Consider the following 17,792-nt stretch of genomic DNA (forward strand, 5'->3'; position numbering starts at 1 on the left):
TTCACGGTCTCGTTAATCTCCTAATGCGAAAGGGTCAAAATTTATCTTTTTTGTTCTCCGCGCGATAATTGTTCACGTGTTTATGCCATATATATTAAGATATAGTATATAAGTATATAACTATTATTACGCTGCAACTATATACGAATAATATTACACATTTACATGCATAGTATAACTATCGTTCATGTTTATTTTAATATTAACACGTACGATCCGTTTTCTGTAGCGCAACTCAGGTTCAGACCTTCCTCTTGAAGGCTTGAAAAAAATATTGTCAATTATTAAACGGTTGTTTTTTTTTTTTTGTTATTCTCCTGTTTTACAGGTAAATAAATTTATATGAGTAATAAATATATATATAAAAAAAATTGGTCAGATAAAAATATTATAATATAAGTATACGCATATACGATATAGGCTTACTCGGCTAAACACGATAGTTTTGCACGAACGAGCTTCGCTCAAAGTCTAAAATTTCTGATAGTAAAGGGGTGAGCGGGGAATAGACCCCGATGGATAACGATTTGAAGATAATAAGGTAAAAATTTTGGTGACATCTCCGTCCCGTCCCCTCTCTCGGATTTCACCCCGGCTGCACCCACGTGCAGCGACCGTCTGTCCTCCGTAGTCTGTACCCGCATATTTTATTATATTATTATATTTTAATAATGAAATATTACTGCGATTATTACAAACGCATTGCCGCATTGCCGGATTGTAGGATAAAAAAAAAAAAAACGGTCTACCGGACGGTTTTCGTTGGGAAATGACGGAGACTGATATCGAAAAAAATGAACGTTTTTTATTTGAAAAAAAAAAAAAAAACTCCTGCGGAACGTCAATCGCTCGCGCTTCATTAGGCCCTCGGCGGGGTCGACGTCGCGCGCGCCTCATCGGAGAACGCCGCCGCCGCCGCCTGACACCCACCGCCGCCGGCCACAGAACACCCCCGTCCCGCGCCTCCGTCGTCGTAGTCGTAGTCGTCGTCGACGTATACACCACCTCGCCCGCAAAAGTCGGGACGGCGCTTGCGTTGGTGGTCCACCGGGCCCAGTCTCCGGGGGGCTGCCCGCGCCCGGTCGATACGCGCACTCCCGCGGTCGGTGACGGCCACGGTGGTGGGTGGGTTACGCGCGCACACACACACCACCGCCGCCGCCGCCGACACCACCCGCACGCCGACGCGAGCGCCGCCGTGTACACGCAGAGCACCAGCGGCAGCAGCACCAGCAGGAGGTGTTCTCTCTGTTGCTCCGCGGTGTGGTGGTGGTGGTGGTGCTCCGTGTTCGGTTCGCGCGCGCCGACACAGACGACACATCACATCTCCACGGCCGACGGACAGCGACGGACGCGGGCCCCAGCCGGCGCGAAATGGGCCGTGTTCTCTTGTAGCGAGACCGCCGCCGCCGCCGCCGAGTAGACGCCGCCGACCAGCGGTGAGTAGTACGATAATAATAATAATAATAATAATACATAGTAAATAATATTATGACGATGATACGAGCACGCGACTTTATTTTTTTCGCGTTGTCGCTATTATTTATAATATTAATAATTAATAGTAAAATAACGATTGAATTATCATAATCGTCGTCGTCGTGACGTTCACGTTAATAATAATATTTATAATAAATTACCTAAGTATATATTATGAGTTATGACATATTGTTATTAAAATACCATATAATAATCCCGCCGAAATATCGTGAGATAACCGTCGCGGTGCGTAGGACTTACTCGATTTTTACCGAAAAAAATTTCCATTAAATTCTGCTAGTTTGAAAACCGCAACTACCTATTTGCTGTGCCGTGATATTTTACGTGTTTTTATTTCGTCGACTTAACGTGCTCAGGCGGACTGTAGGACGATATACGTATAGAGAACGGCGTATACCGTGTACGATATTGTACACATCGTTTTATTGCGATATAATAACCCTGTGGTGGTATGTGATGCACGTAATAGTATAATATACATATATTTATTTACATAATTTCAGTTTATTCGTAGGGTTTTAGTTTCATACGCATGTGTTATATATATATATATATGATATTTAAGACATACCGCAAATGATAAAATACACGATTTATAAATAACAAGCTCCCACAGTCCTATATATATATATGTATACGATCTATCTACTTGCGGTTAATGGTTGTAGTTTTAAATTTTAATATTATTATGCACTTATTGCAGTCGTGTACACAAAATTATGTAGTCAAGAATTAATAATGTCAGAAATACGTGTATTTGTTTTATAATATGCTTTATTAATGTTTTCAGGTTTAAAATAAGTTTTAATGACATACTATAATATAGTATATTTTAATATGATATATTATGTATATAACGTGGTTTTAAATATTTCACCTAATAGTGTAGCCGAAGGAAAAATGTGTATTAAAAACTTTATCTTGCAATCGTCAAAGTATAATATGTGTTCTTAACTGCTATTAAAAATTATTTATCGTGCGATTGGACTTATAATAATACCATATTGTTCTTTACGAGATCAAATTTCTATAAAACAATAGATTTTTTTTTAATATTATATTATTACAACACTACTGTAGTGCACATTTAAAACGAGAATGAGTTATACACTGTAATATATATAATTTATATATATACATCATGCACTTTTTAGAAAAATGTCGTTAATCTTTTAATATTGTTATAATAAAATATATTTGTACATTATTCTCTTAATTATGATGAATGATATAATATTATCTACAATTTAATCATTTTCCTAAAAAAATAAATAAATTTTCAAGCATAATTTAATAATTTTTGATTGTTTTTTTAAATATTTCGACTATCTCACATTTTGCTTAGTTTAAGAACTATAAAATATTATTATTACGTTATATTTATACAATAGTCTTGTAAATTACGACTAAAACATTTTAACTTTTCGTAAACCACAAATAACGGATAAAAAATTTCTAAATACGGTTAATTATGGTTTGGATGGTTTGAATACTTAATAAAAAAGACCTCTCTTGGTCTACTTCAATCTGTTAAATAAAATAAAATACCAAGTATAGGCATACATAAAATGTCTTTTATTTTTATTTAAAAAAAACTTAAATACAATTGCATTATTCAAAAACATGTCTATAAATCCGTTCTACTCGTATTAAAGTAAATTCATTGTGCTATATGTATAAAATTTTACACATTAGTTTAAAATACGATATTTTTTTATTGTTATACACACGACCTGATCCTAACAGATAGTGTAATACAGACTAGCGAATATTAGCTAAAATAATATAAATTACATGAATAATTGATAAAAGAAACCACTAAATTATGACAATTTTAAATAAAAATACGATATGGATAGATAATGTTTAAGATTTTAGATATTTAGCTAAACGGTTCACTAATGAAGATAAAATGTTGTGACTAACTTTTAAACATAACGGAGGTATTCATTTTATGCACTCGTCATTTACTGCTATATAGTATAATATCATACAGTGGTACCTATAATCCTTATTAATTTGTATACAAGTTAGAATAACTATTTTCAAACTCAAACTTTTTTTTTAATCTCTTCAAGTAAAAATATTTTTCAAAACTCAATTCGACATACACTAATCTACGCACAATGAGTGTAAACTATATATTATAACGTATAGCTGTATATTATAAGGTACCCTTCGTTTTGTACGTTGTCTGCCAAATTTCCGGTCGCTCCCATAACGCATTGCAAAATCAATATTGCAATAAAATCAAATAATATTCCTAAAAAAAAGTCAAATATGCGAGAAAGTTCCATTAACAGTATGATATTATTGGGAGTTTAATGCATAGTTTAACTATTCCAACTTCATTGAATATGATCATAATAATTTATAAAAAAAAATATTTTTGTTTAGCAATAATAAATGTAGACTGTAGGTACTTGGTTTTTAATAATCATTTCAATAATTCTTGGTTATAAAAAATAAAATAAACATTTTTAAGTCTAATTCATATTTTTATAATATTTTGTTTTTTTTAATGTATATATATATATTGTAATTATTGGTATAAAGGATGCAATATTAAACATTAATAAATTATTATATTATTATATTCTAACTGCATTTGAAATTTTAACGATATCACATTTTTATCATTCAATTTACAACATTTACAAAACGTGAATCATTATAATTGAATATTATTGATTATATTTTATCATTTTAGCAATAAAATTAAAAATACAAATTGCATACAGTTCAAACTCTTAAAAGTGACCAAAACGAGACGAATGTTAGGTAGGTCATAGGTATAATAGAATAATAATTAATTAAAATACCAGGTAAGGGTACAATATATAATTTACATGAAAAATGCATATAGGACGTAAGTACTTACAATATGATATCTACCTACTCCAAATTATATTTCATTTAGAAATTCATTTTATTAAATGTTTTAAATAATTAAAAACACGATTATCCTCAAAAACATATGGTTTATTATACCAATTAATAATGTTCTCCTGTTATCCTGTTGAACCTTTACTTCAAGTATAATTAACTTATTTCGTAAGTATAACCACGTACAACACACTCAATTTACATTATTTATAGTGCTTGAAGTTATTCATATACATCATAATTTTAGCTTTGTAAGCAGCTTAAATAATAAAACCACTAAACTACATTTGCTTAAATATTAATTTTGATTCATCTCAAAAACGAGTTAATTTTTATCTCTATTCTTTATGCTTTTTTGGAATAGTGACTAAATTTCTAAATTACTTAACATTTATTCGAAAATATGCAATGTGGCAAATAATTTGTGTTTGCTATAATATCATCTTTGTAAAAAATAATTAAACTTAATATGCTATTTATTAATATATGCGAATGTTGACAATAATATAAACTAGTGATGATCAAATATTAGTCTAGCAAGACCAAGACCAAAATTAGGCTTACAAGAACAAGACCAAACCAATACCGAAGCTGTAAGACTAAGACCAAGATTTTGAAAGTCTTAGTTTTGGTCTTGTTTTGATCATCACTAATATAAGCTATAAAGTATACAATTTATACTAAAAATTGAGAACAACAAAGTCAAATCTTCTGAATTTTCTCAAGCACAATATTATAGCTTATTCAATTGTCATTATTTGTTATTATTTTTTTTTTTTTACTTCTTATATTATTATTATTTATAATCTTCTTCTCTCATTACTTTTTAAATGAAAATTTTAATTTATGTTGCCGTGAATATATTATGTATTATTTTCCAAATACTTCCGCAATTTAATAATTTAATTGACATAATGACATAATTATTTTATACTTAAGAAGAGAACTAAAACTGAAATGTGGTAAAATGTTAACGATATTAAACCTTGAGTAAATGAAGCATTAACAAACAAACCAAAAATTAAGCCCATATATGTTATGTATGCGTTCAATCACACGTTATGCACACCTTTCATTCTCAACTAGTTATATTCGCTATACATGTTAATTCTCAAATTAAAATAAATAAAGATACCTAGAACTTTCTTTAGATGATATTAAACTTTATTACTTATTGGTTATTAATTTATATTGTACATCTCTATTACCTTTGTATATAGTTGTGTATTATAATTATGTATAATTAAACCTATAGAATATTATGCACTTATAGGTACCATATACTTAGATATTTCCACTACTATATAATTCTTTTTTTTTTACCCAGACAGCGTATTATGACTACATAGTACATAGTGCATATACACGTATATTTTGTATACAGGTTATTAATGTTAATAATTTAATCTCGTTAATAAAGTAGTTATATACAGAGAAATTCACCAAGCATAGAATAAGCTCCCCTCATTTAAAAATTAAAATTCCAAATTCCAAATTTAATGTTTTGATTTAATATTGGATCTAATGTTAATAATTGTACTTGTACTATTATTATAGATTATAGATTTTATAGATTAATATTACTAAATTTATTTTTAAATCACTATTAAAACCTCTACGGTCTACGGTCCTACATTTATTCCAAGTCTTTTATCGTTGATCTATTATTGTTAGTGCACAAAATTAAAAAAATTTAAAACTACTCGTTTAAATATTGATTTTGATACTTCAAAATTATCCACTAAATATTTTATAGTGGAAAAGAGGGTTCTTTCTTGAAAACCCGAAATTTGTTTCTAGAAAGGACACTTCTTGATAGCACAACAAATTTTAATAACTTGAAAATATTATCCTTATAAGTATATTTAAACATTCCAAAAATAAGAATTTGAATTAATTAATTATTAAATGAAAAAATGGGATTGAGTGTATATAGTGAATCGTTCTCTATACAAAAAGATTTGATAAAAATCAATAAAAAATTCCATTATAAAATAATGTGTACGATAATGGCCACAGCTACCAATTTATTTTTTAGATAATAATACAAAAAAAACTCATGATAAACATTTTACACTTTATTGTCCTCGACAGATTGTAAAAACTTTAAAAGATATGATAAACTTCACAGTAACAAGTCAATTATTATATGTTTCCAGCAAACTAAAAACTCGTTTTGAACTTGCGTATTGTTAACTTTGATTTTCCGGTGATGCATTGCTGCAATGACCATAGTATGAAACAACTTATAATTGGAGAATGTATACAAATACATATACCGTGATTTGGTGTTTTATTATATTTACTTTCTTCCGGATTCCAATTAAAATGTTGTCGACAGACGTATTAAAAATGTTTCTTTTGGCTGCGTTACGAGATTATAACTCGTTAACTATACAGAATTCTAAGTGCTGTACATTTTTTTTGTGTATATTGTGTATCCTCTTGTAATAATATATATACATATATGTGCGTAATGCGCTTGACACTTAAGCTATATCGCTCCTGCAATGTGTGCAACATTTGAACATTCATCATTAAATTAATAAAACAACGGAATATTTTACAAAACAATATAGTACGGGTAAAAAGAGGATTTGTTTTATATTTTTTGCTCACAATTGTAGGTAGATACGTTCATTTAGCCCGTCTCTATCACTATAATCTCCAATAAATGTTCACTCGTCATACATACTCACCTAATTAGTACAAATGTCGACAGTGCGTTACTAATGAACAAAAAAATGTGCCATATTTAATTCAAAAAGCCTGATTTTGATGTAATGCAGTGTCTACGTAGGAAATATTATAATATATTAAATTGAAACGCGTTTAAATTTCAATTATCCATGGATGCGCTACTGTACGTCAGTTTTTTTAATTATTATTTAATTGTTAAATCATATTTTTTTTTAAACATGAAAATTCCATTAACGTTATAGTTTTTATGCAAGGTTTATAAAATAGACATAAAAACTCGTGTTTTGGGCGATAATTTCCTGGTGTTGAAAATTCTGGCATTTAGCCAAGTCAATTCATGCAATTTCTAAGGAGGCAAGTACCTAGCTGTCACCTGGCTCCCTAATTCTTAAACAAGTAAAACCGTTAAGTAATAAGTGGTAATGATATGTGATTTACAACAAACAAGAGATATCTTATAATATAAATCAATTTTTTAAAAATGTGCATAAATAAAATTAACATCGCTTGAATACATCCTGTACTCATTTTATTATTTAATGTTAAAATTTTTACATATCATATATCACGGGTGGCCAATATGAACGTGTTTGCAAGCCACATAGACAAATAAAATTATACAAAGAGCCAAAATTTTTATAAATAAATTTTGTATAAATTGATAAATTTTAATAAACGCTTATCAAAAAATTAAAATGTATAACAATAGTAAGTAAGTTTAGATTTTATAAATAAGACTCGAGCCACATCTGTCAATAACAAGATCCGTAATTTGGCCAACCCCGTCATATATATTATATATAAATATATACCTTTTTTTTTGTAAGATGAATATTATACAACAAAATATTAATGTTTAAAAATTTAAATACAACCGAATACTCGATAAGAACAATTTTATTTATTTATTTATTTATATAATAAACGGTAAAACCCTTTAGCAAAATACAAATAATTATTACACATTATATTATATTATATGAATAACAAGGTAAAGATGTATTAGCACCTAAGTGTAACAATACAAAATGTATTATCGTTATTATATATTTTAAGTTCATAGCTTTTTCGTTATTTATGAAACGCTTAAGAGCGCCCTTGTACCAATAGTGCCTGGAAAAGGTACAAACTGCCCCCCCCCCCTAGATCCAGCACTGTATATTATTTATAATTGAATATAGCGTAATTATAACGAAAAATAAATATTACAATTCACATTGTAATATAATATTATTTTATTATTTTAATTATTATTGTGTATGCAATTAAGCAGGGCAATTTTTCTATGTGTATAAAGTTTTTTCATGTGAACAAAAAGGTTAGGTATGTAATCATAACGACATATATTACGCTAGAATAGTTTTTATGTACAAGTTTTTTACACCACTCGACCTATTTTTATCAAATATCCTGAATGAAAAATTATTCAAGTGCGTCAATTCTGAAAACGCCATAACACAGACATTTTATGACATTTATTTTTAAATACATGGACAAATTTTTTCATGAACCCTACCGAACAATTGACCAGGTGAATAAATTTAAAACAAACTCATGAACCAGAGAACAATAAGCATACATAACATAATTTTGATTGCACCGTGTAGGTACTGTGTTTGAACGTTAATTTTAACGACCAAAATTGTTTGTTGTGTTTAATATCGCATGTAAAGTAGTGTCTGTTACACAATACTAAAATCATCACGGACATGGTGGACAATACACGAGAGAACTTTACTCCAGAATGATATATTTGACATATTTTTAATGATATGCGTTATAAGTTACAACAATAATTTCGCTACGCTCGCCCAATAGAATATTTCCGTACACCGGCACCTATATCATAATTCTTGGTTATTGTTAGTTAAATAAATTGTACTGCTTAGGCTATTTTGATGATCTTTACGACTGTACCTATGACTATAATATGATATGTGATACTGAATTTTCAATCAGTGCCGTTAATGTAAAAACACATTTACACATTGATGCATATTATTTTAATTATATTGACCGATGGATTGCATCAAACATATATTTTTATCGGTTGTCTAATTTATTTTTTATTATCAAATTTAAAATTTAACAAAAGTTAATAAAATTAAACATCTATTTACTGTAATCTGTAGTTTTTTTTTTAATAATATTTTTTATTTTTATTCACTTTATTAGTTTAAGATTAAAACATATATTATGTAATTGGTCATTTTAATGTTTTAATGGTATGCAATTTAAATGGTGTAGTTTATGGTAAAATTGAAAACTTTCGGTTTAAAATTACTTATATTATATCATGATTATATAGCTCTGACTACTTATTTAAATCTATAAAAGTAATAAAAGATAACTACATAGCGTATATTTATTTATATAATATGAACACAAGTATAGTATTTTCGTTAACTCTTCAACAACTTAAGCCTTGGCTCTAATATTCTCGAAATAATACCGTATAAAACCCGCATAGTGTTATTGTATTAAAGAAAACAACTCATTTGTACGCACGATATTATCACAATGTACGTCTGATTGGGGTGAAATTTTTTTCATGAAGAAGTCAAAACTCACAAAGTTAAATAACTCACTTGGTATATTATTATATATAAGAGCTTTTATATTGTTATTATACCTTTTTGTCTTATAAATACACGTAATATGATGGTATATATTGTATATTATTATATATCATACTGCATAATGATGATGCTAAAATAGTAATGATAAATTTTTAATACATATTATACACATTTAAGTGAGAGTTTATTTCTCCTAGACGTTTTCGGTGCAATTTAAATACGATAAAGTATCCGTCCAATCATATTTAGTTAAGTACAATATAACATATAATATAAATATCGCGTAAATGCACCACGGCAGTTTATGTTCTTATATTTTCTATATATCTATTGAAATGATTTCAACAAAATATTCATACAAATGCAATTCAAATCACTATTTTCAACGAAGTCACGTGATGGTTGCAGTATTAGGTAATGCGCGTAAGACAACAGTTTGGTTTCGGTACAACGGACACGGTGCAGCGAATCATTAATAACAATTTTGGTACGTCCTCTCGAATAAGACTAAACCTATTATTATTATCTTTGTAGTCCATATACTATGTACATTCAACGCGTAAACATATTGTTATAATATGGAAATGTCACGGACCGATAAGATTTTGACCTCACACCGGCTACAGTTTAGATAGGTACCTGTCCGGCTGCCTATAATAGATAATAATACAGTAGAACTTCGATTATCCGTTTCCCGATTAACCGTCAGGCCACACTTGCACGGACTACTTGCGTGTTGTAGTAAAATCGTATTACCTAGTGTATGCAAGTATGTATGTAAATTGTAAATAATAAAAAATAATAACAATAATGTACCAATAAGTAATAGTACCTAATTATATCAATATGCATGTTAAAATTATTAAAAAAAAATAAAAAAAAATATGTATGTATGTTTAAAAAAATGTTTGTTGCTCGCTTAACCGTCTTTTCGATTATCCGTCAAAGCTCCGGTCCCGACTCCCGAGACTGACGGTTAATCGAGGTTCTACTGTATATGTGTACTGGATTGACCTCGTACCGCAGTTACTTCAGGGAGTGATAATAATATACAATATTGTTTTTGCGAAATCTCGGCAGTTAGTGTGCGACCGTCGGATGTCAGTTTGGCCAAAAAAAACAGCTGAATTCGTACCAGCGAAAATAATTTGATTTTATACTTGCGATAAGATAAAGCTGCGAAAAAAAACAACAATAATAATAAAAACACGATTTCGGCGTTACCCATAAAATTTAATTATCGGTCGTTGCCTACGCTCACGTTTGTCGCATTACGCGTTCCGCAAACTCTGATGGTTTTTTTTTAAGCTGCGTTACATTTCAAGCTATAAATTGTTTGTTTTTCATAGTTTTTTTTTTTTTTTCATTATTTAATTTTATTGTTTGATTTATGATATTTATATACGTGTATATATGTGTGCGTGCGAGTGTAAGACTATACGCGAACTCCGGTGGATTCGAGAGGCGTGTGCATACATATACACCACTATCGCGTACATACAGCAGTGTATGCAGTACAAATTTGTCAGGTTGTTTTTGTTTAGGTGTTTTATATTTTTCTCTCGTTTTGTTTTGTTTTGTTTTTTCATTTTATTTTATTTTTTCATTCATGTACTTAACAAACACTCATACACACAAAGTATTTATATTTGTGTGTATATATATATATATGTATAGTTATAGGTGTTATTCGCTGTGAACCACGCCCCGTTAAAAGCTTTGAAACGTGATGATACAAACGCTAGAGGAATAACACGCGGCGATTTTCATAAAATATTTTCTTGTTCTGGTTTATATCGGCGCTGGCTGTACTCGACAACCGTAGCTGGTACGACGGTAAATAAAGTATATTATCATATTATTATATTATTAAAATAATAATAATTGTACCAGCGCGCCGTTTGCGTTTTATATCTTGTTTATATAGGTATACACATCACGCGCGTGCAAACTGCGAAAATATAATATAGCCCGTTGTTTCAAGTTCGAGTCAGTTTTATTCGCTGAAAACTAAAATTATAAGTGTAGATACGGAACTGTGAAAAGAAAAACGTCGTTAACAGATTACGACCGTGATTTTTTATTTATTGCATCGTATCTACTGACAATAATAATAATGATAATATTATAATTTATATAGTATTATTTAAACGACCATTTACGGTATCAAAGTAATGCGATTCTTTCGGATCAACTACGGCGTGTCTCGAAATCTATTATTGTTTCTTACAAATAAACGTGCTCGTCCGCATTTCCCAACACTTTTATTAAACTATCATTGGTCTCATTATATTAATATGACAACATCTAAAAAAAAAAGAGGAAAATCTATACTATATCAACCGGTGGTCCGTAGAATCGTTATTACGCCCACGGACATTTTCCCGTCTTTCCTCACAGAAACCGAAATCAAAATATTCTTCTTCCTCGTTTAGCGGCGTTTTTCGAGAACGGATCGTATAGCAAATTAATTCATAACAATTAATAATATAATGTATATGCTAAATTTATGACCGGCAAGTAAAATTATGACGTTTTAGGTTAACCGTGTTTTTTAGAATGCGAAAACATCTCCTCGATTTGTTAGAGGGTCTTATACAATTATCTCTATAATTTTTCATTTACTTTCTAATTAAACAAACAGTTATTTTACAATTCACCGGTACGCTGTTTTATGTATTGATGAGATATTTTGTTTTTCAATTTACATCGAAATTAAATTGAAATATTATATAGTCGGCAAAAAAATTGACCTATAAACTATAAAGTATTATATCCGTCTGACCCGAGGATTAAAATAATAGCTTTATGAAGATAGACATTTTGGAAACTGTGCTGCAGTATATAGCGTTGGCGCAGACGCGCGGTAGGTAATTTACTTGATTCGATTGCTTCGCTTGCACAAACATTAATATCCTGACTTTACGTTTATATTTTAATTAACAAACAAAACTCTATTCAATTATATCAACGTTAGAAAAGCAATTTAATTTCATTCAAAAATATCAGATATTACAATACTATTTCCATTATATTTTAGTTGAAATGCAAATTATGTTTAAAAATTCTTTTTTTTTTTTATAAAAACATAATGATAAAAACTCACTCTATCAAAGTTATAATAAAAGAAAAACACTTTAGGGAATATATTTTTTAAAAACAAATTGTTATTTTAATACGTTTTCTAAAAAAAAAAAAAAAAATATGTTTTTAATGTTTGCGTGTGTAATATTTGTGTGTAGTGTATGTAGTTTTACCGTTTCGTGTATGATGTATATCCTATACAAGTACCTATATAATATACGTATGGTCTTACTCGACGTGAGAAAACTATCAGACTTATTGCTTCCTGAACTTCCGGGATTTTCGTACTCGTGTGCAAACACGTTAAGTTTATTGCAGGTGGCCTAAATTAAAAGCTTCCGGCGTGGCTTACGGGTTGAGTGGAAAAATGAAGAACCCGGCACCCTTTCGTTTTTATGTCTTCTGTACACCGTGGTAGCTGGCAGCTTTCCCAATAGATATCTTTACTCAGCCGTTTTACACGTTCGCAATATTAAATTTATAATATCTGAAAATGTGTATATGTGTGGGCCAAAGTAAACCGAACATGATAAATTAAAATCATACGGCTCACACTTTATTTTCACTCAGTCAAGTATGTATTTAAGTCTTAAATATCCAGACCATTTATAAAAAAATTATTCAATATGTTAAATATTACATCCATAATAATAATATAATAATATAAATACATAAAACTACAACGGATTATTATAAAATACTGCACACCTGATCAGAACTGATTTAAAATTAAACATCATTAGCACAATTATTTCTGGCTTTACTTGTTTAAATATTTCAAATAAAATATAAATCATTTATACGCTTCTGTAAATTTCCTCTTCCTTCTCCTTAAAAAAAAAAAATAATAATAACGTACTTCATTAAATATTAAAAATATATGTATATATCTAATGTAATTAACAGGTGAATATTAATTTAAAGATTAATGATGTTATTTAGTTGAGTAGGCAATCAAGTTCATTATGAAAGAATTATATTTAAAAAAATATCAAACAGGGTGTGAAATAAAATGGCATTTTTTTTTAAAAAAAAGATACCCAACCAAACATAATGATCAAGAAAATTAAGGAGTGCTTTTAAAATATTTAGTTAACTTTAAATCGCTATCAGATCATATTTTATTATGATTTATGATTAATTTTTCTTTATACGTTTAATATTTATTTTCTCTTTTGTATTAGAAAAATATTATTATACGGTACATTTATTTTATTCATTCTAGCCATTTCTAGGACTAATATATAATATTAAATTAACCATATTTAGCTCCGATTAGCTTCCCGTGGAAAGAACAATAATAAATATAAAACAACCAATAAGTTTTATACTTAATCGTGATGAAATTCTTCATCACTTGGTATAAATTATAGACGAGTTTCTGATTATTGAATAGAACATACTGAAACTTATAAATTAATAACTATATATAAATACGTATAATCATTATATGTTAATTAATAGTAATAATAGTGTACTAAACCCACTTTTGCATAATTAAAAAAAAAAATGGTTTCAATAGAAGTTCATTACATTGAATATAATTAATAACCATTAATAATCTGTATTTAATGAAAACTAAATCGAATAATACCACTAAATAATCGTCAATCATTAGTTATTACATTCATATTAAATTTGGCACATTCAACAAATATTGTATAGCTAGTAAATTATTTCTGTTTTCGTTGTATTAATTAAACTTTTTATTTTATTTTAAAATAAGTAAAACATATACGAGTCATGCATTGAGTCCACCGTGAAATCTTTTTTTATTCTAAATCTACACAGTTATTATATTATACTTATTTGTGCGAACATTTTTTTTAATATTAATCATTTTAATGATTGATTTATATAATTAACTTTTGATGTTAAATAATTTATTAAAATACAATAATATATACGGTTTTGTAAAAATCAAAATCCTCTAACGATTTACGAATTTGTAATAATATGTTATGTAATATTAAATACCTATATAATATATTAGATACACTGTATATCAAGACATCAGTAATCATATATTCATATAAATTATTGGTTAAATATAAATTTCTAAACTTTGTCTTTCTCAAATTAAATGTAAATATAGTTAAAATAAATAGGAAATTCGCATCGTATTTATAAAATATTAATTAAATTCGAATGTAATGTTTACAAAAAAAGTTGATTGAGATCTGAAAACAATTATTTGTTAAAGTCAAATTTAATTATTTACATAGTAGGTCACATAAAGTTTTCAATTTAGTCGTCTGGGAAGCTACGTTTAAGTATCAGTGTGTCTGGGTGTACGTTTTTACAAACTTAAAATTAAAAATTATAAAAGTATTATGATGTTCAAAAGTTCGTCTGCCGTTGATGCACGATAATATGTAAACATATATTTATATTTAATTAGCTGTCTATGAAATTTAATTAAAAATTATCGGTTATTCACATTAAAAAACACTTTATTTTGAAATTTTGAATTTTATTATATATATTTAGAATTTTGTGTGTAGGAGGGAAGTATTATTCGTGAGCGACATTATATATGTTAATGATTCGAAGAAAAAATTGTAATTTACGTACCCCGAAACGACATTATACGGTTTTGTCTTTAGCGTATTCGCTACATGATATGTGTGCAAAGGTGATCGAGGCCTCCGTGGGGGAAGGGTAGTCGGGATTAGAAAACCGTCAATGTTCCCCGGAGAACTGCAGACGACCATCGGCATAATACCGTTATATAAGTATACACTACAAATGAGATAAACAAGCATTTCGATTTCGCCTTTTTGCTCGATCTGGCAGAAAACCATATATACATAATACATTTATATATATATATATATGTACGTATACGAGTCAATAAAAAGTAACAAACTGACGAATCTAACGAAAAATAAATAAAAAAAAAAAAAAAAAATACGACCGAAAAACAATAACGGGACGCGATGTTATAACGAGACGATAATACTCGTTGCCTGTCGTGTATAATATATACCTATGTCATTATATACACGAGCTTGGCGTTCTCGTAACGATGACGTACTCGTGCATTACGTCACGGGTTTCGTCGCGGCGACCTGGTAGCCCGGGGCAACGGCGGAGGACACGAGATCAATTTCCCCTGTGCTTGCCGCCACACCTCGTCGGTCGTTTTACCTGCAGCGCCCCCGCCGCCACTGCAGCCGCCGTTATTCGCGCAGACAGCTCGCTAAAAATAAACAACAGAACCGAGCCGTCGCCACTGATGACGATAATAATAGTAATGATAATAATTCGCCGGTGACACCTTCGCGGTGGCAATATAACTACATCTTATTTTTCCCCAGTGGTGCACGACTTTTGTACGGCAAGCGGCGGCGGCCACAAAAAATAAAAACTTACAGCATAAATTATTAACCTTTTTTTTTTTATTTTAGAAAAGTTTAATTCCAAATTCCCCGGACGGAAATCCGTTTCGGATCGGTTTATTTATTATTATAATCACCCCTCGCCTTTATATGCATATTGCTTTATATATATATATAATGTACAATAATATATAATATTAAGTTTATGCACGTGTTCTGGCTATTTCATACGGCCGGCGCATTCGAATATTTCAAGTGTGTTTTAAAATACTATTATAATTTATAATTATAATAATAATATGATCGAATAATATTGAAAGTCATATCCAACGAAAACTTCTATATGTATATAGATGCTTAAATAATATACAATAAAATTGTATGCAAATTTCGAAATTATTCGTCCCCACGATGCACCCGTTTAACTCATCCCTGCTTGAATTGTGCAGCATTCTGCGCACCATAGTCTGAAAATATTATGACTTATCGCACATTTGCATCGGTCGGACTTGTTTTTCGGTTTTTTTCTCTGTTCTCAATTTGAAATATTATTATAATATTTCACGTGTCAAATCTGTTCGCATCGAGTAGAGGCGACCGCACGCACCAGCGTAAACGTGTTGTTTCCTTGTTATAATTATTTATATTTTGTTATTTACCGAATGAATGAAATCTAGATTATCCGTTGCGGAATTACTGCGAACGGCCGAAAAGATTAAAACGGGAGACGCGTATAAAAATTGAATAATTATATGCGTCGTGTGGAAAATAATAATATAATCATAAGCATAACACACACACACACACACACACACACACATACATATTTATATAATAACAACAAAGCCATTAGTTTGGCTCTCGGCCCACCACCAGGGTGCAGGGTGGCAGTGCTCAACGTGCGTTTGTCAAACGATAATAATTAATAAAAAAAACAAAAACCCTAGAAAACATGGGTAGTTTTTTTTGTTTTTTTTTTTTTAAAGAGAGAGAGAGTGAAAATAATTATACCCTTGGACCCTTCGACTGAGTATATATATTATAATTATAATAATATATATATATATATATATATATATATATATATTTGAAGTACGGTTATCGCGTATAATGTATAATAATATACGGGTAAACTCGTATTATTAATTAATATTATGCATATTATCAGCGTCGCATAATAATATATAATATGAATATACAGGTGGGCGAGTCACTAGAAAATCCCTTAAAATCCGATTACCTAGTAAAGATACGAGTATAATGATATTATAATATTATGACGTGCAGACCATTCAATCCTGCAGCAAGCTCCCCATCCCACTTGATAAAATCGATTATTGCTCGTTCGGTAAAACTGGAGACTTTGCGCGGTCGCCGTCGTTCGCTTTTCCGAAAATTGTCGACCCGATGGTGCGCAGTGCATTTCGAGTAGGTCTGAAATTAGATTCGACACCGACTCCCCAGTTGTGTGCATAGAATATGTTGACGGAGCGATTTCCTGTGAAACATCAGGAATTCCTGGGGTGTATACAAATATTATACATATTGCAATATTATTATACCAACCACGTGCATCCAAGTAAACACTCACCAGGTAATAATAAATAATCAGGGGGGCACAGTAACTGGCCAATTTTCGAGTCTGTTGAAATCCACTACTTGAATTGAGTATACGTCTTAAAACTCGGCGCCACTGCATTCC

At 29.8% G+C, this 17,792-nt stretch overlaps 1 protein-coding gene across 5 annotated transcripts in view; it reads left to right on the top strand.

Moving 5' to 3' along the window:
* The first annotated feature begins 1,194 nt into the window (after positions 1-1,194).
* The window catches only part of LOC114129566 (glutamate-gated chloride channel), a 38,834-nt gene continuing 22,236 nt past the window's right edge, over positions 1,195-17,792 (top strand). For 3 of the 5 annotated variants that reach the window (XM_050202181.1, XM_050202180.1, XM_050202179.1), the window contains exon 1: positions 1,195-1,439. The gene's annotated coding sequence lies outside the window, so the exon portion shown is untranslated. The remainder of the gene's footprint in view (positions 1,440-17,792) is intronic. The other 2 variants (XM_050202183.1, XM_050202182.1) reach the window with 1 other exon arrangement.

Source organism: Aphis gossypii, chromosome 2, assembly GCF_020184175.1.
Source record: "Aphis gossypii isolate Hap1 chromosome 2, ASM2018417v2, whole genome shotgun sequence".
Classification (NCBI taxonomy): domain Eukaryota; kingdom Metazoa; phylum Arthropoda; class Insecta; order Hemiptera; family Aphididae; genus Aphis; species Aphis gossypii.